Consider the following 27,379-nt stretch of genomic DNA (forward strand, 5'->3'; position numbering starts at 1 on the left):
ATTCACCCACAAATATTTAATCTGTTGCCCAATTCTATTGATTTTATTTCACACCATTTCTAATGTATGTCCCCTTTTTTCCTTTAAAATTGCTACTACTCTGTTGCCGGCCTCCTCATCTTATGTAGCACAATTGTAGTATCTTTTGGTTGATCTCTCTACTAAGTCTCCCCCACTTCAGTTCATTCTATATTCAGCTATCAAACCACCCTAAAGAAAAGGCAAGTTTGACCATTTCATATCATTTCCCACCCAGTAAACTCCGGTGGCTCCCTATCACACCTCCATGACAAAATAAAACTTTCTGTTTGGCAAAGTCCTTCACAGTCTGGCCCTCTGCTACATTTTTGATCACTAAAGTCTTCAAACTTTTCTTGTCTGTTGGCTGCTTCCCTACTGCTAACAAACATACCCAGCTCTTAATATCCTCATTTGTTCCATTCATCCTCACTAGCTATTGTCCTATATTTCTCTTTTCCCTTTTGTGTCTAAATTTGAAGTGGTCATCTACAGTAGGTATTTCTACTTCCTTTCCTTTCATTATCTTTTAAGTCCCTCTGCAGCTCTTGACACTGTCTTTTACTCTCTTCTATCTAGATTTTCATGACATTTCTCTTCTCCTATTTGTCTGACTTTCTTTCTCAATTTCTTTTGCTAGATTTTTGTCCAGATTGCCCCTGCTAATAGCAAGTGTTTCCTTTGGCTTTGTCCTAGGTGCATTTCTCTTCTCCCTCTATACTATTTCATTCCTTTATACTGTTCAAATGTCATGAATTCCCATACTGATCACCATACTGATTATTCTCAGATCTATTTATCCTGTCCTATCTTCTCTCCTGACTTTAAGACTTTAATATCCAATTGTCTACTAAACATCTTGAATTAGATATCTCAAAGATATCTTAAAACAGAGAACTTATCTTTTTCCCAAAACCCTTCCCACTTCAAAACTTCTGTTATTGTTGATCAAACCACCATCATCCTAGTCTCACGGAAGGTTCACAAACTAGATGTTATCCTCAATTCCTTACTCTCATTCACCCACAAATATTTAATCTGTTGCCCAATTCTATTGATTTTATTTCACACCATTTCTAATGTATGTCCCCTTTTTTCCTTTAAAATTGCTACTACTCTGTTGCAGGCCTCCTCATCTTATGTAGCACAATTGTAGTATCTTTTGGTTGATCTCTCTACTAAGTCTCCCCCACTTCAGTTCATTCTATATTCAGCTATCAAACCACCCTAAAGAAAAGGCAAGTTTGACCATTTCATATCATTTCCCACCCAGTAAACTCCGGTGGCTCCCTATCACACCTCCATGACAAAATAAAACTTTCTGTTTGGCAAAGTCCTTCACAGTCTGGCCCTCTGCTACATTTTTGATCTATTTATACCATAATCTCCCTCATAGACTCTTGTTATCTAGTGACACTGACTTCCTTGCTGGTTCCTTGCATGAGATACCCCAGCTAATAAAATAAACTAACTGTTGTTTCCTATGCCTCAAATGGTCTTCCTCCTTATCTTTATTTACTGGCTTCCCTGACTTCCTTCAATACCCAGGTAAAATTCCATTTTCTACAAGAAACCTTTCTGATTTTCTCATAATTTTAGTGCTATCTGTCGATTATCTCCAAATTATCTGTATTTTGTTTGTATAGAGTTTCTTACATGTTATCTCCCTCATTAGACTGTGAGCTTCTTGAAAGCAGGGACTATCTTTTCTCTTTCTACATATCCTTAGTGCTTAGCACAATGCCTGACACAAGTCAAACACTTAATAAATGTTTATTAACTAATATAATTAGTGCTATAATTTTGGGGTTCAAAAGAGACTGAGATGATAGTCTCATGCTGAGTGTATATTACCAAATAGCATTTCAATTAAGGCTGGATATTTCATTATAGTTTAAATTATGATTTGGCACAGTTAAAAATCATTGAAACTGTTAGTCATATACTCTTAAGACCTTAAAGAAAGAATGGTCCTATATACACCAAAATATTTATAACGGTACTTTTTTGTACTGGATATAAAATAAATGCCCATAGATTGAGGAATGATTTTTCTAAATTGTGGTACATCAATAAAATGGAAAGTTACTGTCATCTAAGAAATTATAGGAAGAAACAAAGAATTTATTAAGCAGCTACTATGTTCCAGGCATTATGCTAAATACTTTATGAAATTATCTCATTTTCTCTTCACAATGACTCTGGAAGGTAGATACTGCTATTATCCCCATTTTGCAATTAAGGAAACTGAGGCAGATAAAGGTTAACTGACTTACCCAGGGTCACAGAGCTAGTACATGTTTGAGGTTAGATTTTAATTTAGATTTCAGAGAAAAATAGGAAGATATATAAACTAGTGTTGACTGAAATAACCGGAACTAAGAAAAACAACATAGACAAGGACCATATTTTAAATAGAAAGAACAAAAAAGCAACCCTGAACAATATGTAATTTTAATAACTAAGCTTAGTCCTGGAGTAGAGTTGAGAAATTAAACCTCTCTCTTCTATGTCTCTATATGATATAATCAGTATGTTGGCTGATTTTCCTGAAGTTGCTTTCTTCCTTTTTTAAACTCTTTGTTACCAAGGATAGCTTGCTGGGTAGGAGAATGAGGGTATGTTTATAATGATAATATTAATAATAGCTTATATGTGGTGCTTTAAAATTTTCAGAGTGTTTTACATATATTGTCTCATTTGTTCCTCACAACAGTTCTTTGAGATAAGTTTCCAGATTACCTCTTTTACAGATGAGAAAATTGATGGTGAGAAAGTTTGTTGCCCATGATCACACAGTATATATCTAAGATGGGATTTCAATTTAGGTCTTTGAACACCAGGTCTAGTCCTTCATCCACTAAACCAAACAGTTTCCAAAAATGAAGGAAATATAAAAACAGAATATAGCAATACTTTTTTGAAGTTGCTTAAATAGCAAAAACTGAATATAAAAATTAGTATAAAATGTTTTACATATATACAAATAAGTGAGAAGTTCCAAAATATATTTACATGTTGATTTTTTTTAAAGATGATTTTGTGTGTGTGTGTGTGTGTGTGTGTGTGTGTGTGTATAAAACCTTTAGTGTTTATTACAAAACCTGAATCCAAACAGTATTATAAAAGAGTTCTTTTATTTTTCCAGACACTAAGCTTATCTCCATCCCCTCATTCAGATAGCATAGCTCTGATAAAGATACTTTGTGCCATGTTGACAACATATCCTAATTTCAGGAACACAGGAGAAAAAGATCCTCAGTTGCACTAAATGTGTTCACTTAAATATATAAAATGATTATAGTAACATTTCCCATTGACCTTCCAACAGTGGATTCTGACATGAGGTCCATAATTGATTCCTATTAGTTGGCCCAGAATGAGTCAGTACCATAAAGCCTATGTACAAAGAAAGAGTTTGGAGCAGGTGAGGTAAGAGATGAGTCTTACACTCCCCAGACTCATCCTATTGAGGACTTTCTTTTGAGTCATTCTTTTTTGGGTCTGTATTCAGTGTAGTTTCAGGCTGTCCCTGGCAGGAAAAAAGGAAGCCATAGCTTTTGAGCCAATGAGATTATTTTATTATAACATGTTCTATTTTTCTAGGGCATGGTAGAAATATTTTTGCAGATGAAGAGTCAATACTGTCTACTGTAAATAATGCAAACCTTGTTATATTTTAAATACTACTGTTAAAAATTTATGGCATGATGATGAAAGAAAAAAATGACCACAAGATTCATTTTTGTAAAGATTGCGATTTGAGCATAAAATTTGTTTTTCTCTAACAGACCTAGTTTAGGGTTTTATTTTTATGAATTTAGTTACTCGGAAAATCTGTCTTTTTAACAACATTGGCGTGGATTTTTGTGGATGTTAAGTGAACATTAAATTCGGCATTGCTTAATATGAACAAGTGTGAAATGAGTAGAGGTCATAAATTACTGAACAAGTATGTTCTGGCTGTCTCCAGGGAAGTGACAGGAGGCTGTCTGGAGAGCTTCAGAGAGGATATAACTTTAAAATATAAAAACTACACTAAGACTTCCTGTATTTTCCACCCAGTCCTTGCTCTAATTTTTAATCTGATTAATTTAACAGCTTTTTGTTTTCAGTTTTTGCTGCTAAACTTACTGTTTTTCCCTTAAAGAATTGGTATAGGAATTATGCTCAAACCCAATGTTAACTTGTCCTTATGTGTAAAGTAATCCTGCATTCTACACTTTTATTGTATATATTCTTTTTTGTTTGTTTGTTTTTCAATAGTATTTTATTTTTCCAGTTACATATATGTAAATATAGTTTCCAACTTTCATTTTGTAAGATTTTTAAGTTCCAAATTTTCTCTCTCTTCCCCATGTCTCTCCCTTTCTCAAGGCAAGAATCAATCTGACATAGATTATACATGTCAAAATCATTTTAAACATATTTCCATATTAGTCATGTTATGAAAGAAAAATCAGAACAGAAAAGAATACTCACAAGAAAAAGCAAACAAAGTGAAAGTACTATATTTTGCTCCACCTTCAGTCTCCATAATTCTTTCTCAGATGTGAATGACATTTTCCATTACAAGTCTCTTGAAATTGCCTCGAAACATCTCATTGTTGAAAAGAGCCATGCCCATCACAGCTGATCATCACATAATCCTACTGTTACTATGTACAGCATTCTCTTGATTCTACTTGTTTCACTCAACATCATTTCATGTAAGTCTTTATAGGTTTTCCCAAAATCAGCCTCCTCCTCATTTCTTATAGAACACTAATATCCCATTACATTCATATGTGTGTTCTTCACCTAGACCTAGTTTCCAGGTTGCTCTTGAGTTCTTGATGCCATATAGTCTTTTGATTTCCTTAAATCCTTTAATCCCTTCTCTTGTACCTGGTATCTTCTTCACTTTACTAATTCTTTAAAAGAAAGGGCTATCAATAGTTCAAAAAAGCATTTATCAAAAGAACAGGTAAATTATTCTACAGTCTTTCCTAACTCAAACTTTGTGTCATCTGTTGTGGCTTGTGAGAGAATCATTGTGAATTTTAAGGGCACTGAATCAGTGCTTAATAAAAAATAAAAACTACAGGCAAATGTTCTCTGGGGCAAGAGGAATGATAAGGTGCCCATGTTTATTTGTGGGCCCACATTTAAAAGCCAAGAGTTTTTTAATTAAATATTTCATTTCCCCCCCACTTACATGTAAAAACAAATTTTTACATTCATTTTTTGAAATTTTGAATTCCAAATTCTCTCTTTTTCCTCCCCATTGAAAAGGCAGACATATTTCTGTTTAGTCATATTATAAAAATAAACAGACCAAGAAAAAAAGTTTTTTTTTCTTTTTAAAGTATGTTTTGATCTGTATTCATACTCCGTCAGTCCTTTTTCTGAAGATAGATAGCATTTTTCATCATAAGTTCTTTGGAATTGTCATAGATTATTATAGTGCTAAGAATAGCTAAATCATTCACATTTGATCTTCATGTAATATTGCTGTTACTATGTATAGTGTTGTTATTATGCTCATTTCACTTTACATCATTTCTTGTCTTTCCAGGTTTTTTTGAGAGCATGCTGCTTGTCATTTCTTATAACACAATTGTATTCCATCATAATTAAATACTACAATTTGTTCAGCCATTCCCTAATTGATAGACTTCCTTTCAGTTTCCATTTCTTTGCTATCACTAAAAAAGTTTTCATAACTATTTTTATACATAGGTCTTTTTTTGTTTGTTTTTTATTTCTTTGAAGTACAGACACAGTAGTAGTGCTACTGAGTCAAAGGATATACATAGTGATTTTACATCTCTTTGGACATAGGTCCAAATTGCTCTCCAGAGTGATTGAATCAGTTCACAATTCCACCAATGATGCTTTAATATCTCATTTTCCCACATCTCCATTAACATTTGTCATTTTCCTTTTCTGTCATATTAACCAATTTGATCAGTATGGAAGAATACCTCAGAGTTGTTTTAATTTGTTATTTATCATTCATGGATTCAATTGTTTTTTTTTTTTTCATGAGTATAGACAGCTTTGATTTCTTTGTCTGAAAACTGCTTATTCATACTATCTGTTCCACCTAAGTGTATATGTTATTCATTCTTTGAGCCAATTTGGATGAAAATAAGGTTCATGTGCTCTCTTTCTCACTTTCCTCATTTTTCCCTTTCCTGTAAAAGCTCTCTCATATAGTTCTTTTATGTAAGATAATTTACTCTATTCCACTTCTCCCTTTTCTCTTCTGCCAGTTCATTCTTCTTTTCCACCCCTTAATTTTAGCTTTTTAGATAATCATCCCCTCAACTTCAACTCACATCCGTGCCCTCTGTCCAATCTGTCTAATAATAAATTCTTAGGAGTTACAAATATCTTTCTATGTATGAATACAAACAGTGTAATCTTATCGAATCCCCTATAATCTATTTTTCCTTGTTTGCCTTTTTCTGGTTCTTTTGAGTCATGTATTTCAGTCAGATTTTCTATTGAAAATCTGGTCTTTTCATTTGATGTGTTTGAAAGTCTTCAATTTCATCGAATGTCTATTTCCCCCCCTGAAGGATTGCACTCAGTTTTTCTGCATAGATATAATCCTAGTTTTTTTGCCTTCCATAATGTCATATTCAAGCCCTCCAATCCTTTAATGTAGAAGATGGTAGATCTTATGCTTTATTGTGGCTCCATGATTTCTTTCTGCCTGTTTATATTTTTCTCTTGACCTGGTAGCTTTTGAATTTTGCTATATTTCAGAGAGTTTTTATTTTGGAATCTCTCAGGAGGTGATTAATGGCTTCTTTCAATTTCTTTTTTATACTCTGGCCCTAGGATATAAGGGTAATATTTCTTGATAATTTCTCAGATGATGATGTCTCAGCTCTTATTTTGACCATGGCTTTCAGTTAGTCCAGTAATTCTCAAATTATCACTTCTATACTTATTTTCAAGTCTATTGCCTTTCCAATTAAATATTTCACATTTTTTCTTCTCCCCCCCCCCCATTCTTTTCATTTTCTTTCATATTGATGTCTAAAAAAGTCATTAATTTTCACTTGCCCAATTCTACTTTTTCAGAAGTTGTTCTGTTCAGGGAATTTTTATACATCTTTTTTCTATTTGGCCAATTCTGCTTTTGAAGGCATTGTTCTCTTTGCTGAATTTTTGTGCCTCTTTTATCATTTGGCCCATTCTACTTTATAAGGCCCATTCTACTCCTTGGTAAAGGAGGCACAAAAAATACTTATTCTAGTCAGTCATTTTTGTGCCTTCTTTATCAAGGTTGTTGACTTCCTCTCCCCCACCCCAAATAATTTTCTAATATCATTCTCCCTTCTTTTCCCACTTTTTCTCTATTTTTCCAATTTGATTTTTAAAATCCATTTTGAGCTCTTTCAAGAGTTCTTCCTGGGCCCAAGACCAATTCACAATTTTCTTTAAGGCTTTGTCTTTTTCAGAGTTTGTGTTTTGATGTTCCCTATCACTATAGTAACTTTCTGTGGTCATCTTTTTTGTTGTTTGCTCATTTCCCCAGCATATTTCTTTTAAATTTTATGTTAAAGCTGGTCTCTGTTCCTGGAGTGTAGGGGATACTGTCACAAGCTTTAGGTTTTTTGTGCTTTTTTTTTTAAAAGCTAGAGTTTTATACCTTTTCAGTTCTTTCAAATTGGTATGATCTCAAGAAAGATGTGTTTACCACTCTCCTGGCCTGTGCTCTCTCTGTGAGTGACCACAAACATTCTTTTCTGTCCTGGAATTGTGATCACATCCCCTGCTTCTCTGTAATCATAGGCTCTGGTGTTCTAGGACTTCTCTGGGCCCTGATTTTGTAACCTAGTTCTGAATATCAGCAATGTAATAGAAGCTTGCACCCAATGCCAACAAGGGGATCCCTGTAAACTCCTAAGCAGTTGTTCATCTCCCTTGCTGTCTGTGGAATGACAGCTTTGGAAGCTGGAAACTGCAGTTGCTACTGATGATTTGGTCATCCCCTGAGGCCTGCTGCTGGTTCGCTGGGATCTGCCCTGCACTAGCAGCCTGCACTGGACTAACTGCACTCTTACTTCAGACCTTTCTGTCACTTCCAAGTTTCTTAGGCTGGAAAATTGTTTCACTCTGTTCTTTCTTGGATTCTGCTGCTACAGAATTTGTTTTGAGGTGTTATTTAGAGTTGTTTTGAGGGGGAATTTATGAGCTCTCAGGTGAGTATTTTGTCTTTCCTCTACCATCTTGATTCTACCTCCCTAAGGATTTTTAAATAGTTGAGGAAGTTTTGGATATGAAATTAATGGAATATGAAACTGAAGTAGTCCAAAGGGAATCTTTAAATTGTGAACAGATGCCAAAGGTAAAATAAAAATTAAAAAAAAAATCAAAGAATTGCTAGTTCTCCAAACTGAACCCTGGATTGGTAGTAAGATCACATTTTTTAAAATTTCAATTCTGTCACTATATAATTTAGAAAAATTATTTCTGCTCCATGTCTCAATTTCAATCCCCAAAAGGGGATGATAGTAAAATCTTAAATTTATATGGTGTTTTATTGCTAAAGACTGCAATGTACTTTCCCATTTGTATGCCAGCTCATTTATCTTTGCCATATGCTTAAGAAATGAGAAGTACAAGTTTGAAACCTATGCTGAGAGAAAAAGTGACTTGCTAATAATGTTAATCACTATTGAAGTTAGACGTAAACCCAAATCTCCTAACACTATGTGAAATGATCATTGTACTTGGGTAGGGCAGCCAGTTAAGACTCATCCTATTGGGATTTCAGAGGCTACCAGACATTGATAAAGTTATTGTTAATGTTACTTTAGCAGCCTACTACTTAACCTATCAAAAAAAAAAAACAAAAACAAAAAACAAACCAAAAACAAACAAACAAAACCCAGAAGACTAACTCTAGGGAAATCTCTTGGATATCTGCTGTGTTGTTTCAAATGGGAACACTACAATCTCTGGATCTTATTTTCACTCCTCAGAATATATGATGTGATGTTATTGAATTCAAAATACTGAAATTTGTTGTCGTTTTATTCTCTTATACTTAAAACTCCATGAATTATTTCACAGATGCATAAAGTATTGGGATATAAGCTTATCCTCTAAAGACTCACTAAAATCTTCCTTGGTACAATTTTATTGGCATCTAGGACAATAAGGACATCATGTGCCTCATTCTGATCCTATATGATTTTGAACTCCTCTGCTAATTTTCCGTATTTTGAAAACTTTCCATTCCCTGTATCTTAGACATGATGAATATTTGGCATCATGATGTCTGTTAAAAAAGTTTTTCTCAAGTTTTTATGTATTATTAGTATTTTAATAACTAGATATGAGTATTTCTTCATGCCCTGAGTTTGGCGCTCATGTAGTTGACTGGTTTAGTGGTCCCCACACTAATTTATACTGCTCATCCTCTTAAAGATATAGGGAATTGTTTACAGGCACAATTTGAACTACTTGAAGAGAGGAGCTAATGTCATGGAAAAATTAAAATCTCAGGAGAGGCACCCAGAGGAAGAATGAAGATTTAAAGGGTGCATAGTTATACTCTTTCAGTTTTTGAAGGATTATCTGTGAGGAAAAGGGAGCAGCACCAAGGTCATTGGGCAGGAATTCCAAACAGGGTTCAGCTCAGTATAAAAAGGGTCTTTTTTACACTTGACAATTTGTAATAATAGAATGGACTCCTTCTTAAGAAGAATTTACTAAGAAGAATTCAATCTTACTTAGAGGTGTCAAAAATAGTTAAAGAAAAGTTATACTCTGACGTACCACCTCACACGTCTCAGATTGGCTAAGATAACAGGAAAAGATCATGATAAATGTTGAAGGGGATGTGGAAAAACTGGTACACTAATACATTGTTGGTGGAGTTGTGAAACGATCCAACCATTCTGGAGAGCTATTTGGAACTATGCCCAAGGAATATAAAACTCTGCATACTCTTTGATTTTAGCAGTCCTACTACTATATATTCCCAATGAGATTTTTTAAAAAGCCCGGGGTGGGGGGGTGGGGGGTGCAAAGGAGAGAGACAGGGAGAAGGACCCATATATGCAAAAATGTTTACAATAGCTCTTTTTGTAGTGGTAAGAAATTGGAAATTGAGTGGATGCCCATAAGTTGGAGAATGACTGAATAAGCTATGATATATGAAGGTAATGGAATATTATTGTTCTGTAAGAAATAATGAGCAAGCAGATTTTAGAAAAGCCCGGAAAGACTTACATGAACTGATGCTAAGTGAAGTGAGCAGAACCAAGGGAACATTGTACACAGTAACAAGGTCAAGTGATGATCAACTGTGATGGACATGGTTCAGAACCAATTCCAATAGATTTGGAATGGAAAATGCCCCATCACATCCAGAGAGAGAACTATTGTAGACTAAATATAGATCAAAGCATAGTATTTTCATTTTTTTGTTTGTTTTCTTTCTTGTGTTTTTTTTTTCCTTTTGGTCTGATTTTTCTTGCACAACATGACAAATATGGAAATATGTTTAAAAGGATCATACATATTTAATCTATATCAAATTGTTTGCTGTCTTGGGGAAGAGGGAGGGAAGGGAAGGAGGGAGAAAAAATTATAACACAAAATTTAACAAAAATGAATGTTGGAAACTCTCTTTACATGTATTTGGAAAAATCAAGTACCATTGGGGGAGAAAATTGTACCGTGGGTTCTTAGATTTGTAGTAATTTGTAATAATTGACCTTTAACAGTCCTATTCAAATACAAGAGTCCAGGTTCTGTGACTTCAAGATGTTTTTAATGCCCAAAGCTGGTCACAATTAAGAATTTACTTGTTGCTCCTGCAGAATTTAATTTATTCATCAGTTCAATCAAGAAATATTTATTGAGTACCTGTTATATGGAAGATACTGTGAGTATGCTGTTTAATAACTAATATACATGTTTGCATTATAATTAATACATAAGAAATATTTCAATGCCTCTCTGCTTTGTATCTATAGGTCTTTTCAACTGTGGATAACGGTCATTTTCTAATACTGTCTCTTCCTATCCTACTAACACTTTCTCTCACCTCTCCCCCAGATTTTTATTTATTTTTTATTTATTTCATTAAATATCTTTCACTTACAAGTAAAAAAATTTGTTAGCATTCACTTTTTTAAAAAATTTTTGAGTTCCAAATTCTCTCCCTCTCTCTTTTCCTTCCTCCCTCCTAGAAGGCAAGCAATTTAATATAGATTCTAAGAATAATTTTCAACATAAGATATTTCTTTAAAGCAGGAAATTCTGCTAATTCGTTGTCTTAAAATAGTTGAATTAAAGTGTTTGGAGCAGGGGATAAGTCCTTCACCCAGTCTCTGATGTCTCTCTTTGCCTAAAACTGAAGTTAGTTTGGATTTGAGATTGCTTCAACTTTACAGAATCAGATATTTTAGGTGAAATATCTGATGGATAAAGTTATTCATTTCCACCTTTATCTTCTTTTCAAGAATCAGGAGCCAATAAAAGTAGTCAGTCATGTCATGAGTACTTAAGTCTACACTGTTGCTCCTAAAAATTCCAGTTCCAGCTACTATAAAATGAGGCAATTGGTATAAATTATGAGTCTCCTTCCAACTCTTGATTCTGTGACCCTTTCCAGTATTCTTTCCCTGAAACTGGTCCCTGAGCTTGCTAGCCCCCTACTTGCTGAAAACTCAGAGCATACTGATACATGAGATTATCTGCTCTGATCTCCTTTGCTCTGAGGATCTGAGAGGCAGCCTAAATCCTAGAGAATTGGGCCCTAGGCTGGAGGCAGGCAGACCTTGGACTCAAATCTAGCCTGCTGCTGATTGCTGGGTGACCTTAGCTACTTCATTCTAACTACAGCCCCCAAGTTGGCTCTCAGCTCTAAATCCATGATCCTGTGATCTTGGGATTATCCAGCCTTTGTGGGAAGACCTCTAGAGGAAGAGAACTCACTCCAATGGCAGCCTTGAGTATAACTATGTCTTCAGAAATGGCAACATTCTCTAACTCACAGCCATAAAACATCAGGAGAATATTAGAATTAAAAAGATGGCCTATTTTTGAGGGAAAGGGTTGGGCCTGCTATAAAAACTCTAAAATTTCCCATTGGCAGTTGCCCATTCTTTTCTTCCCAGTCAGCCCTGTTCTCTCCATCACATAGCCACTACCCTAGTTCAGACTCTTGCCACTTCTCAACAAGATTCTTATTTGACCTCCCAACTGGTCTCTCTTTCCCATTCCATGCAACTACTTAAGTGACTTTACTAAAACACAGGCCTTAACTACATCCCTCTCTCTCTAGTCACTAAATTCCAATTTTGTTCATTGACTTTTTGTAACCCCATGGACTACATAGTCCATAGACTAGAAATATTGTACACAAGTAAATTATTCCCTAAGTTCAAACCTTTGTAAAGTGAGAACTGATTTCTTGCTCCTGTCACCCCCATTTCCACTACTACCATCTGCAACTTAAAGACAAGGAAAATCTCTTTAAGTTCACAAAATCTTAAACTTGAAAAGTATACCAGAGGCCATCTGGTCCTTCCTATAACCTGAACAAGAATACCATTTATAATGTACCCAAGAGGTATCTTCTAAACAGGGTAAGCCCACTTCTAAGGCAAAACATTTTACTTTTGAATAGCTCTAATACTTAGTAAGTTTTAAATTTTTTTGTTTAAAAAAAAAAGTTAGTCTATATCTGCCTTCTCACCCTCCCACTTCAACCACACACTCTCAGTTTGGGAGAAACACAAGAAAAACAAAATTCATGACAAACACATGCAATGAATAAAAATAAATTTCCACATTACCCATGTCCAAAAATATTTTGTCTCACTTTGTACTTTGGGTCTTTCATTTCTCTGTTAGGAGATGGGTAACATCGTTAGTTTTCTCGAATCTTGATTGCTCAATTTTCTGATAAGAGTTCAGTACAATAGTCTGTCATATTTATATACTATAACTTGTTCATCCTTTCCCCAGTTTATGGATACTCATTCATATTTCCATCCTTTATCACCACAAAAAGAGCAGTTAATATTTTTTTATATTCTTAGAGTTTGTTTTGCTTAGAACTAATCCTCCCCCTTTTTTAAAATTTTCCTCTAATTTACCCATCTTCCTTTTTCTCTTTCCCTCCAGTTCTCTGTTGAGTAAAATGTATTTCTTTACACAACTGTGTATGTGTTTTCTCCTTATCAGATGAGAATGTTTCCCTTTACCCCCTCCTTCTTGTTTGTATAGATTATGTGAGATAATTTTCCCCAACTTTTCTTTCCTTTTTCTATTTTTGTATTCCTGTTTTTTTTCTATTATTAGATCATCAAAGCATAACAGAACCAGTCCCAGGTCTTTTCTAATAAGACTCCTTCTGTGAATCTTAATGATGTTAGGGTTCAGAGGGGACACATATATCATTTCCCCAAATTTGAATGTAAGCAATTTATCCTTGTTTAGTCCTTTATCATTGTTCATTTGTGTTTAATCTTTTATATTTCTCTCCACTCTTGTGTTTGAACTTCAAAGGTCCAATAACAAGTCTTTTTATGAGGGATGCTTGGAAGTCCTCTTTTCTCCTGTAAGATTAGACTAAGATAGCTAAGTGGCACAGTGGATAGCATGCTGGAGCTAGAGTTTGGAAGATTTATCTTCCTCAGTTCAAATTCAGCCTTACTATAATAATACTTACACTTCCTAGCTGGGTGACCCTGGAGAAGTTATCTAACCCAGTTTATCTCAGTTTCCTCCTATGTAAAAGGAGCTAGAGAAGGAAATGGCAAATTCCTCCAATATCTTTGCCAAGAAAACCCTAAATGTATTCACAAAGAGTCAGATATGACTGAAATGATTGAACAAGAGAATTATGCACTGTTTTAATGTGTAAGTTTTTTCTTGGCTGTTATTCTACATCCTTTGCTTTCTCAAATATCATTTCCCAAATTCTTTGCTGCTTTATAGTGGCTGCTAAATCATGTGTGATCCATGTGTGATAAAGTACCCCTCAGTCCTTTAATTCTTTCTTTCTGGCTGCTTAATTATTTTTGATTTGACCTGGAAAACTCTGGGTTTGGATTCTAATGTTCCTGAGAGTTTTCACTTAGGAGATTCTTTCTGGAGATAACTTTACTATTTGGTTCTAAGAGAAACTGGCAGTTTTCTTTCAAGATTTCTTGAAATGTGAAATCTAGATTCTTTTTTTGTTATCAGTAATCTAATCTAATGATTCCTAATTTTTTTATTCTTGCTCTATCTCCCAAGTCATTTGTTTTTACTATAAGATACTATACATTTTTTCCATTTTTTTAGCCTTTTGTCTTTGTTTTAACATTTCTGTTGCCTTATGAAGTCAGTGGTCTTTTATTTGGTTCATTCATATTTTCAGGGAATTTGTTGCTTAGATACAATTTATATCTCTTGTGTTGATTGTATTCTTCTCTTTTCAGTTCTTTCTTCCATAACTCATTTTTTTCCTTCTTTTTCTTCTAGCAATCTCATTCCTTTTATAAAAAACATTTTAAACTCTTTAAAAACTTTTGCTTCACCACTTCTAGGAATTCTAGTTGAATTTGTGTCCAAGAAGTGTTTTTCTCTGAGATTTTCCTGTTTGTAAACTGAATATTCCTGCCACCATAATAGCTTACTTATTATAGTGAGATTCTTTTTTGTTGTTTGCCTATTCTTCCAGCCTATTTCCTGACTTTAGACCTGCTGTTTAGAGCAATTTTGAAGAGAAATTGGTTCTTCAGTCTCATTTTTAACTCTTAGCCCAACTCCTTTTCTAGTCATGCAATTCTCTGATAATATCCTTTCTGTTGCTTCTTCTAGGCAATTTATGGTCAGTAATAAGTTATTAAGCATCCATGGCCACCATCAATCAATCACTGGGCATTTATTAAACTACTACTCTGTGGCAGGCTCTTTTCTGGAGTACACATACCCTGTAATTTTAATTCTTAAGTAATATGGCATTCCATGACTGGTAGCCACACAGTCTTAATGATTATAGGGATGCCATGACAAAAATGAAAGCGAGCCACATCAAGGCACTTAGATTGTACTGGGGGAATATATGATGTGCAAAGATAAGTAAAAACCAAGATAATTGAAGGAGAGTGAGGACACTAAAAAGCAGAGGGATGGGAAAGAATTCAGGGAAGGCTTCATGTAGGAGTCAGAGGTCTTGACAGAAACTAAAGATTCTAATAAGGTAGAGATAATGAGGTGAGAGCATTTCTAGCCATAGGAGAACAGCCTGCAGAGATGGAAATGAAATACCAAGTATGTAGAAGAGCAAATTTGGCATATAGAACAAAGTACTCCAAAAATTGATCAGGCCAAGGAATTCTTTTTTCTCAGTATTCTCAAAGCCAGGCTACTGTTACAATTGAAATTAAGGTCAACTGATTATTTCAGTACCTTGCCAATTCATTCGACTCATTCAAATCAAAGGTCTATCCAGTTTCATTGCTTTTCACATACTTAGGTAGCTCTAGCTTCTTTAAGGCTGAGATCATCTTACTCATCTTTAATAGGAATGTGTGTGGAGAGGCAAAACCAAGATGGTGAAGTAAAAGCAGGAACTCACCCAATCACTCCCCCAAACAGCTCCAGATTCTTTTAAATAATGACTATAAACAAATTTTAGAGTGTCAGTACACCCAAAAAGACAAATAGAACATTTTCCAGCTGAAGACAACTTACATGATCAGAAAAAAATTCTATGACCCCAAGGTGGGAGTATAGCATGTAGTGCTGGTGCAGACCACATCAGCGCAGCCCCAGCCCAGGCCCCATCCAGCAAGCAAGAATGGGTACAAGAATGGGCAGTACTGCTGCCTTCCAGACCTCTCATCCCAGAGACAACTAAGAGGACTTGGAATGTCAACAGAAAAAGTCTGTGACAATAAGGTGGGAGTACAACACACGATCCCAGCGCAGCCCTGGGCAATGCAGTTCTAGCCCCAGCTCTAGCAATGTAGGACTCTGTTGCTTTAGCACACTAGTTCTTACAGTTACAGTGGGTCTGACACATCTAACAGTTCCAGGGGAAAAAAGAGGGCTTGTGGTCAGGTCCCAAAAAAGATCTCTGACAACAGCTGCACAAAACTATTAAAACTTGGGACATTGCACCCTCCACTCTGGAAATAGAGCCTTACAAAGAGTTAAAAACCAAGTGATAGGCTAGGAAAATGAGCAAACAATAAAAAAGTTTCTGACCATTGAAAGTTAGCATGGTGACAAGGGATATTAAAACCCACACTCAGAAGAAAACAAAGTCAAAGCTCCTATAACAAGTAAAGAATTGGAAAATGAATCAATGCCCATCATTTGGGGAATGGCTGAACAAGTTGTGGTATATGAAGGAAATGGAATATTATTGTTCTGTAAAAAATGATGAACAAGCTGATTTTAGAAAGGCCTGGAAAGATTTACATGAACTGAAGCTGAGTGAAACAAGCAGAACCAGGAATACATTGTACACAGTAACAGCAAAAATGTGCAATGATCAACTATGACAGATGTACTGCTTCTCAATGGTTCAATGATTAAAGCAATCCCAATAGACTTTGGATAGAAAATGCCATCTGCATCCAGAAAAAGAACTAAGGAGATTGAATGTAAATCCACACATGCTATAGTCACTTCTTTTTTTTAAATCTCTCCCAACATGATTTCTTTCCCGACATGATTCATAAAATAATGTGTATTTAAATAAATAAACAAACGAATGAATGAATAAGCAAATAAATAAATAAATGGCTAGGGGTGGGCGGTGGGGCAGGGTTAAGAGGAGAAAACAAAGCTCCTACAACCAAACCTCCAAGAAAAATAAGAATTTTTCTCAGGCTATAGAATAGCTCAAAAGGGATTTTCGAAATCAAGTAACAGAAACAGAGGGAAAATTAGGGGGAAAAAATTGAGAGTGGTGCAAAAAGAAATGCAAAAAGCAAATTAGAAGATGGGGATAAAATAGAAGTTGAAAGAATCCACCAATTGCCTCCTAAAAGAGATACCCAAATGAAAATTCCTAGAAATATAGCCAAATTCCAGAACTTCCAGATTGAGGAGAAAATATTATAAACATCCAGAAAGAAGCAACTCAGTTATAGGGTAGCCATGGTCAGGGTAACACAAGATTTAGAAGCTTCTACATTAAAGGATTGGAGGGCTTGGATATGATATTCCAGAGAGCAGTGGAATTAGGATTACAATCAAGAATCATCTATCCAGCAAAACTGAATATAATCCTTTAGGGGAAAAGTAAAAAATTCAATGAAATATAGGATTTTCAAGCATTCATGATGGAAACATCAGAACTGAATAGAAATTTTGATTTTCAAATACAGGATTCAGAAGCATAAGGACATAATATCATAAGTGATATCATAAGGGACTTACTGAGGTTTATCTGTTTATATTCCTACATGGGAGGATGATACTTGTAACTCATTAGAATCTTCTCATTGTTTTGGCAGTTAGGTGTATAGAGAGCATAGGTGTGAGTTGAATATGAAAGGTTAATATCTTTAAAAAAAAAAATAAAATTAAGAGGATTATACTGAGAGAAGGGATAAAGGGGGAATGAAATGGTGTAAATTATCTGCCATAAAAAGAGACAAGAACACCAACAAAATCCAAGAGCAAGAGATACAAAGAGAAAGTCCATTCAAAATAATTGTTGATAGCATAAAATATTTGGGAATCTACCTACCAAAGGAAAGTCAGGAATTATTTGAGCAAAATTACAAAAAAGTTTCCACACAAATAAAGTCAGACTTAAATAATTGGAAAAACATTAAGTGCTCTTGGATAGGCCGAGCGAACATAATAAAGATGACAATACTCCCTAAACTAATCTATTTATTTAGTGCTATACCAATCAGACTTCCAAGAAAATATTTTAATGATTTAGAAAAAATAACAACAAAATTCATATGGAACAATAAAAAGTTGAGAATCTCAAGGGAATTAATGAAAAAAAAATCAAATGAAGGTGGTCTAGCTGTACCTGATCTAAAATTATATTATAAAGCAGCAGTCACCAAAACCATTTGGTATTGGCTAAGAAATAGATTAGTTGATCAGTGGAAAAGGTTAGGTTCACAAGACAGAATAGTCAACTATAGCAATCTAGTGTTTGACAAACCCAAAGATTCTAACTTTTGGGATAAGATTTCATTATTTGATAAAAACTGCTGGGATAACTGGAAATTAGTATGGCAGAAATTAGGCAAGGACCCACACTTAACACCATATACCAAGGTAAGATCAAAATGGGTCCATGACCTAGGCATAAAGAATGAGATTATAAATAAATTAGAGGAACACAGGATAGTTTATCTCTCAGACTTGTGGAGGAGAAAGAAATTTGTGACCAAAGATGAACTAGAGACCATTACTGATCACAAAATAGAAATTTTGATTATATCAAATTAAAAAGCCTTTGTACAAACAGAACGAATGCAAACAAGTAGGGAAGCAACAAACTGGGAAAACATCTTTACAATTAAAGGTTCTGATAAAGGCTTCATTTCCAAAATATATAGAGAACTGACTCAAATTTATAAAAAATCAAGCCATTCTCCAATTGATAAATGGTCAAAGGATATGAACAGACAATTTTCAGAGGATGAAATTGAAACTATTACCACTCACATGAAAGAGTGTTCCAAATCACTATTGATCAGAGAAATGCAAATTAAGACAACTCTGAGATACCACTACACACCTGTCAGATTGGCTAAGATGACAGGAAAAAATAATGATGAATGTTGGAGGGGATGCGGGAAAACGGGGACACTGATGCATTGTTGGTTGAGTTGTGAACGAATCCAACCATTCTGGAGAGCAATCTGGAATTGTGCCCAAAAAGTTATTAAATTGTGCATACCCTTTGATCCAGCAGTGTTTCTATTGGGCTTATACTCCAAAGAGATACTAAAAAAGGGAAAGGGACCTGTATGTGCCAAAATGTTGGTAACAGCCCTGTTTGTAGTGGCTAGAAACTGGAAAATGAATGGATGCCCATCAGTTGGAGAATGGCTGGGTAAATTGTGGTATATGAATGTTATGGAATATTATTGCTCTGTAAGGAATGACCAGCAGGATGAATACAGAGAGGCTTGGAGAGACCTACATGGACTGATGCTAAGTGAGATGAGCAGAACCAGGAGATCATTATACACTTCGACAACGATATTGTATGAGAATGTATTCTGATGGAAGTGGATTTCTATGACAAAGAGACCTAACTGAGTTTCAATGGATAAATGATGGACAGAAACAGCTACACCCAAAGAAGGAACACTGGGAAACGAATGTGAACTATTTGCATTTTTGATTTTCTTCCCGAGTTATTTTTACCTTCTGAATCCAATTCTCCCTGTGCAACAGGAGAACTGTTCGGTTCTGCAAATATGTATTGTATCTAGGATATACTGCAACATATTTAACATGTATAGGACTGCTTGCCATCTTGGGGGTGGGGTGGAGGGAGGGAGGGGCAAAAATGAAACATAAGCGAGTGCAAGGGATAATGTTGTAAAAAAAATTACCCTGGCATGGATTCTGTCAATACAAAGTTATTATTAAATAAAATAAAATTTAAATTTAAATAAATAAATAAACAAACAAAAAAGAGAGAGACAAGAAAAAGCTTTTACAGTGGAGGGGAGAAGGAGTAGAAAGGGAGAGCAAATGAACCTTCCTCTCATCAGAATTGGCTCAAAGGAAATAATATACACACTTAATATGGGTATAGAAATCTATCTTCAGGAAAGTAGGAGGGAAATGAGATACTGGAAGGGTAGAGAGTAAAAAAAAGAGATGGAATAACAAACATTTTTGAGAATGGGCAGGATGAAAGGGGAGAAAGAGCATAAAACAATTAGGGGGAAATAGCAATAGTAAGTGTAAAAAGAATTTTGAAGCAAGTTTCTCTGATAAGACCCCATTTCTCATTATGGAATTGAGTCAAATTCTAAATAAATAAATAAGTAGTGAATAAATAAATAAGAGCCATGTTATAATTGATAAATGATCAAAAGATATGATCTATGCCCAAAGAGCTATAAATTCATGAATATCCTTTGTAAGTTATATAGCTCAAGGATATTTCCCAATATCACAGCTGAAGAAACAGAGGCTTAGGGAGTATGAGTGACTTGTCCATATTTACACAGTGTGTCTGGACTAGGATTAACCTACTTCAAGTCTGTTCTTTTTTCTACTGTGCTGTCCTGTGGATTCAATTGCTATGTGTTCAGTGAATGAGCTCTGAACCCAAACATTCGTGTCATCTTGTTAAAGATACTCTTCTCATTTCAGCCTCAATTTTCCCATCTGTAAAATGAGAGGTTTGGATTGGATAATCTTTAAGGTCCCTTCCAAATCCAATATTCTGTGATTCTTTGAATTCTTATGTAACTTGATTTATCATTTACTTTGATAGGGTCCTCAGATTATTAAATGTTAGATATAGAAGTGTCCTCAGAGATCATCCAGCCTACTCAGCTTTTATTTCACATTCAAGGAAACCAATATCCAGAGAAGTTAAGGGACATGGCCATGGTCATACACAGCAGAGCTTAGATTTGACCCAGGGTTCACAGATTCCAAATCCACTGTCCTTGCCACTATACCATAGCTCTGTTTTGAGGCTTCAATTTTGCATGGAGGTAAGATTGGATGCAAAATTCTCTGTCCTTATCCTATACTTTAAAGGGATCATACGAAAATAACAGGTTATGCTTATAAAACAAGCAGTACAAGAAGTCCAACCTGAACTGGGGATGTTGGCATTGGAGATATAAAAGAAGAGAATAATAGAATAGATATTATGAAGAAAATGTCAAAAGGTATTTGATGATTTAAACATTACTCTAACTTTTAAAGTTTGGATGATTATGGAAAGAATGGTGCCATGGATAGAAATGGAATGTCTTAGGAAAAACTAGTGCAAAGGAAAAAAAAAAAAGGTAATTCTGAAATTATGATAAATGTTCTTGGTGGGTCCAATAGTTCAAGCATGGGACTAAAAGAAACAAATAAAAAGATTGTAATCTATCCAGCATTTGATAAAAAAAATAACTTTATTTGACTCTAGCTTGGAAAGGATGCTCGGTGAGGAAACAACACTAGTTGAAATATAGTTTCCTTTCAGCCCCATAGAGAAACATATTTAGTTAAAAGGGTAGGTCGAGTCAAACTGCATTGGGTTATCTGTACAGTTTGGGAGGAACTGATTCCTTATGGGACCAACTTTTGAAACCCCTGATGACTGAGAAGCCAGATCAACAGTTTGAATCCTAGTCTCAATCTAAGACTAGATCAACTAAGTCTTAAAGATAGCTTCCCTTCCTTTTAGAGGAAAAACCTACCCAATTTAAATGTCAGGGACCCTAATAAATATTCTTCTTATCGTAGGACAAAGGGGCTAAGATGTCTTATTTTTGCAGTTAGAGATCAAGATCCATGCTCAAGAGAAAGATCAGATCTTGAAGATAGCGACACTTGAGGTCCTGAAAGTAAATGAAATTTCTGAGAAGGAAGAGCAAAGTATGAAGGACTGACTTTGGAGCACACTCATGTTTATGGGGTTGAAATAAATGGCAGGAGACTTAAGGGGCAAAACAGGCTAGGATAGTATTATGGAAAGAGTAGGAAAAAAGAATTTCATGGAGATTAGTGACTAAGAAAAATATCAGTGGCACGCCTCACAAAGTTTCACAGGGATTCTGACCATACTGCAGGAATCTAAGGTATAATAAATACGGGGTAAGAAAATTGAAAAAAGTGTTCTGAATTTGAAATCAGATAACCTGGATTCAAACCTATCTTTATCATGTGATTACTTGTGACCTTGAATTATCAGTTAATCTTCTTGAGCCTGAGTTTGTTTATTGTGTAAAGTGTGTATACCTATTTCATACTACTTCACAGGGTTTTGTCACATATTTAAGAAAATGTTTTGTCTTTATCAGTTGCTCCTCAAATTTAAATTATTATGAAGAATTAGACTTGTTCTGTTTGACCTCAGTTGATGATAGAAATTAAGAGTAGTTAGAAGTTATAGGAAGACAGATTTAAGCTCAGTATTAGAAAGAATTTTCTAATAATTAGAAATATCACACACATACAAAAAAAAAAAGTATCATCACACAAAAAAATTATCTTAGTAGGAAATGAATTCCCAGCCACTAAAGATCTTCAAGTCTGAAATGACTACTTTTCAAGGATGATTTTTCAGTAGATGACCTCTTTTAGAAGTGACTTAGACCTCTGCTTAGGATTCATGAACTTCTAAAAAATGTTTTGATAATTGTATTTCATTATAATTGGTTTCCTTTGTAATTCTATGTATTTTATTTTATGCATTAAGCAACATTCTGATAATGAGTCCATAAACTTCATTAGGTTATCAAAGGAATCCATGTCAAAAAAGGGCTCCCTAGCTAAAGAGATGATCTTTTACATCCCTTTCAAACCTAAGATTCTATTAATATTTGTGTCATAGTGAAGTGGAGAGAATGATGTGATTATAGGTTCCTTTGGGGTAAAGAGGAAAGAAGATAAGAGTTTTTCTTGGATGGCCTCATGTCCTAAGAAACTAGAAGCTGATGTCATTGACTATAATTAGGAGGAAGCAGGATAGAACTGAGGGCTTTATAGCAATTACTCTGGAGAGTGAGATAGGGAGTCAATAAGAAATGAATAAAAATGTGTAGTTTAAATTAACCTCAATTTATAGGGGATCCAGGACATTTGGGTAACTCCCACAGGGAGCATTGTAAGTGTCCCCCAAGGGAATATGTAGAGGAATCTCTTGAAAGCTTTTGGAAATGTTCATACATTACCTTATTTTTTAAGATCTTTCTTCCACTACCTTCCATGTTATCCTTTTCTATTCTATTGTCTCCATATATGTTGTGCAGAAATTACTGCCTAGCGTTTTACAAAGGTAGAAAGAATGAGTTGTAGAAAATGCTTTTTCTAAGGTCAACACAATAAGTGAACTCCACAGCTAATATTGTAATTTCATCCAAGCTTAAAAAACATTTTCATAATAGCCAAGGACATCTAGCAGGTGTTGGTGCCTGGTTTGAGGTCTTTCCAATGCCACCAAAGTAGGGCTTGCACAGGTTGAATAGTCCTGTATTCCCTGCTGCTTAATCACTGCCAAGCAAAGCTACTTATCTGACAGTGTCAGGCAAAAGGCATTGAGGTACTTCCTCAGCTTCTCACCCTACACCCTGTTTCTCCTGGAAGATTCAAGCTTGACCCATCAAACTGGAAATGTAAATAACTGAATGCATTGGATTTACTAGCAGAATCACTTCCCTCCCCTTTTCTAATAAACTATCATTTTCACTTCCCTAGTGCTATCTCTACTAGTCTGAACTCCAATGATGATGGCCTGTCTTTAAATCATTTTGTATCTCTTCTTTCCCCTCTCTTTGCTGGAAGGTCGAGACTCCTCCAGTAAAGCGCATATGAACCAGGAAGGCCAGCAGACTTGTATGAAAAAAATCCCCTATTCTTTCAGTGAAGGAGGTAACATTAGATGTCCTTGAGTGAAGCATTTATTAAGGATACTGAGGATACAAAGGTAAAAATGAAACAGTCCCTGTTTTCAGTGAACTTAAAATTCTCTTAAGGAAGATATACTTAAGCACATATTTCAAAACAAATAAAAGGCCATTTTGGAGGGAGATGTAGCACCTGGTAAGGGATCAGGAAATGCTTCATATAGATAAAAGGTGGTAGTTTTTAGTTCAGTTTTGAAGGAAACAAAGAGTTGTGTCCTTCAGAGGTGAGGAGGTACATTCCAAGTACATTTAAGGATGATTTATGAGGAATAGAAAGAAAACCTGATGGCTGGAATATAGTGTAAGGAAGGAAGGAATAGAACAAGGCTGAACAAAGAAGTTGGGGCAAGGTACTATAGGGCTTCCCTTGCCTACTGGCTGGCAGGTCCTACTAGCAATAGGGAGCCACTGGAGGTAATTGAGTCCTGCAGAATGATATGGTTAGATCTGTGCTGAGGAAAAATCACTGACCAATTGTAGAGTATGTGGAGGAGATATTTAAAGCAGGGACATCTATGGTCTCTTCAGATTGTCCAGATGAAAAGCGGTGAGGGCCTAAATTAGGGGGGGTGTTCATATGAGGACAGAGGTGAAAGATGCTGTGATAACAGAAATAGGATTTGGTAACTATATAGATTTATGGCGCAAGGAAGAGTGAGAAGCCAAAGATATCATTGAAATTATAAAAATTTCTATTCTAGAATATTCTAGTTGAAATGATCTAATTGAAGATGTATCTCCTCCTTATGTGGGAACCTAAACCATTCATGCATTCTAGGCTCTCTTGGGATGTTTCCAGTGGTGGAAGAGCCCACCACTTTCTGAGGCAATCTGCTTAATATCCTCTCTCTAGCCTTTTTTACCTCTAGGATCCATTGCTAATTTTCTTCCATAATTCAAAATCTTCACACGGAGGTTCCTTTCCAATTTTGCTCTGCATTGCTTCCCTTCCCATTCTCTGAAGTTCAACTAGACTGGACTAGATTTCACATAAGCATTAGATCACCACCTCTGTGATCCCTTTTCCATCGCACCTCTGCATCATAGAATTCCTCATTTGCCATTTTGTTTTGTTTTATTTTTTTAAACTCAACTGTTACAAGAGGTCTTTCCTTATTTCCTTTAAGTTGTTGTGCCTCCTTTATCTTGTGTATTTGATTTATATATACTCTTATGTGCATATGCCGTCTTCCCCTAAAGATTATAAGCTACTTGAAGGCAAGGACTGAATATGTCTTTTTTCTTTTTGTATCCCTGGTGTTTATCACAATGCCTAGCCTATAGTAAGCATTTAGTAAATGCTCACTGATTATAGGCTGATTGTTTGTTCCTTGTTAAAGAACAAGAACTATTGGAAAGTTCTTCATTATATTGAGCCAGAATCTACTTCCCTATAATTTTCACCTATCTTTTTAGTTTTAGGCTATAAAGAAACCTCTCTTTTCTTCATGTCACATCTTTAACTATCTGAAGAGTGCTTGTTCCCTCATTGCCAATCATGACTTCTCCAAGCTAAGTGTTCCCAATCCATGAGTGTTCCCTCACAGGAGACGATTGTCATACTCTTTCTGACCTTCCTCAGAATGTGTTCCATTTTTGTCAGTGACCCTCTGGTATTCAGAGTAGATACAGTAGTCCATATGTCATCACACCTGTATAGGATATAAATTCATGACATTTGATTTTTCAGCCTGCTATTCAGCCTACTGATCCATTATATTTCAGGTGAAAGCACTATAGATTGGGAAAAGACATTCCTCTTTCATGAACAGCTGGCAATCACTGAAAGCTGATTCAGAGTGGGACACATTGAGTAATCCCTAAGGAAGAAAGTAGCATGTAATCATGTAGTTCCTAGGTAGCTATGTTCCCCATACATGCAGATTTTGGTTTCATCACTAAGAGATCCTGTAGCCTTGAGCAACTCATTTCTACTTTTTTGTCTCTGTCTGTAAAGTGGAGATACTGCTTTTTTTATGGTAAATTACATGGGAGATCAAGACAAACAGTGAGTATTTTGATTATGTCTTATATTTCCCTTTGGTTTATTATGAAGCTGTAAATATGTTTTTATTACTAAAGGTATATTGATACCAGTACAATTATCTTGGAGAGATGCAGCATTCTTTAAATGGTCTAAATTTATCCAGTATTTTCTCTCAACAATCTGTATAGCACACCAACACCTTTTTTATAGGCATCTATTTTCTTTATGTATAAAATAGATTATAAACTGAAATACAAATATTAATTGGCTCACTTTGTGTTAAAACAGTATTCACTTAGCAGCTACTCTGTATCCAACAATTTGCTCCATGTAAAAGGATATAGAAGTAATGTGGTCCATAATCTTTTCACTCTAGGAGTTTGCAATTTTACTAAGAAGACAATACTTATTTATACATATAAAACAATTAGCGCACAGTGCCTTTAATCTATATATATATATATATATATATATGTATATATATGTATATATATATATATATATATATATATATATATATAAAATCAAGTGCCAAATTTTATTTTAGACAGTCCTTTATATAGTTCACTGTTAAGTAATTCATCCTCTGATGACTTCAGCATGAGAGTGAATCTTTCCATCCTTACACTGTTCCTCAGACAACAGATACAGTGTGTCACTGGGACCATATTGGAAGATTCAATAAGAGGAACATAGCCATAATTGCCTTTGAGAAGTTGTGCATCACTTTGAGTGATTCCAAGCTGGTGGGTACAAAAAAGATCCATCTTTTTAATCCCATATTTCTCTCAGTTAAACTGTGCAGCCACAAACCATGGGGGATATCACAGTAGCAGAAAAATCAGAATTTGAAGGGATTCAAAAAGGTTGTGGAAAGTCTCATGAGTAGGACCTTAGTACATTGCAGTATATTATTAACCATTACTCTTATAAGAGAAGATTGTTAAAGATATTATAAAAGAGATGTATAATTAATCTTCTAGAAGAGGAAGAATAAGAGATGTTTGGTATGGATGCAGTAGTAGTATTTACAAAATAATAAAAGATCTGCAGTGTAGAATACACCCAAAGACCCAGATGAGAATTGCATGGGATGAGATAGTATAAATGGGTTGCAATCTGTTCAATAATGTCATCACAAAGCCATTGCTGAAATAAGTGTGACTGTCCTAAAAGATCAAGCTGGACTGGAGAAGCCAGAAAACACTTTCTCAAGGATGGAACACTGAAACTAAAGTTAAAGGAATAGATGGGATTTGGATTTAGGAAAAAGGCTCTGGGCCTTCAAAAGCCCTAAGGGTATATGCATAATGGATGTGAGGAACAGTAAAGAAATTGTTTTGATTGTAACAAAAGGTATGTGATGTAGAGAAGTGGACCATTTCAGGATCCAGCCCAGTGTGCTAGAGGATTGGAGATTGATTTTAAAAGGACTGTTGAAGGAAAATAAATTTGACTGCAATGTTCAAGATGGATTCAGTGAGAAAAAATTTGGCTGGAAGACTTGATTGACAAAACTTGCAATAATGCATGAGAAAAATGATAGAGAGCCAACCTTTCAAGGTTGGTGGTAGTAGAACTGGACTCAGTGTGTTAGAGCTCAAAAGTAACCTTAGAGATCCAGCACCTTCTTCCCCTCCTTCCCTTCATGTAGGTAAAGAAACTTAGACTTAGAGAAAGAAAAGGCTGACCAAAGCTGAAACAAATTTATGTCTTGGCTGGAACTATAGCACAGGCCTTCTGAATCCTAGTCCATTCTTTTTTTTTTTTTTTTTTTTTTTTT

General features: G+C 35.1%; 1 protein-coding gene across 5 annotated transcripts in view; it reads left to right on the forward strand.

The window, feature by feature from the left end:
* Positions 1 to 27,379, forward strand: part of CHCHD6 (coiled-coil-helix-coiled-coil-helix domain containing 6) — a 321,401-nt gene that overhangs the window by 203,475 nt on the left and 90,547 nt on the right. The gene's annotated exons all lie outside the window — the stretch shown is intronic.

This window comes from Antechinus flavipes, chromosome 1 (assembly GCF_016432865.1).
Source record: "Antechinus flavipes isolate AdamAnt ecotype Samford, QLD, Australia chromosome 1, AdamAnt_v2, whole genome shotgun sequence".
NCBI lineage: Eukaryota > Metazoa > Chordata > Mammalia > Dasyuromorphia > Dasyuridae > Antechinus > Antechinus flavipes.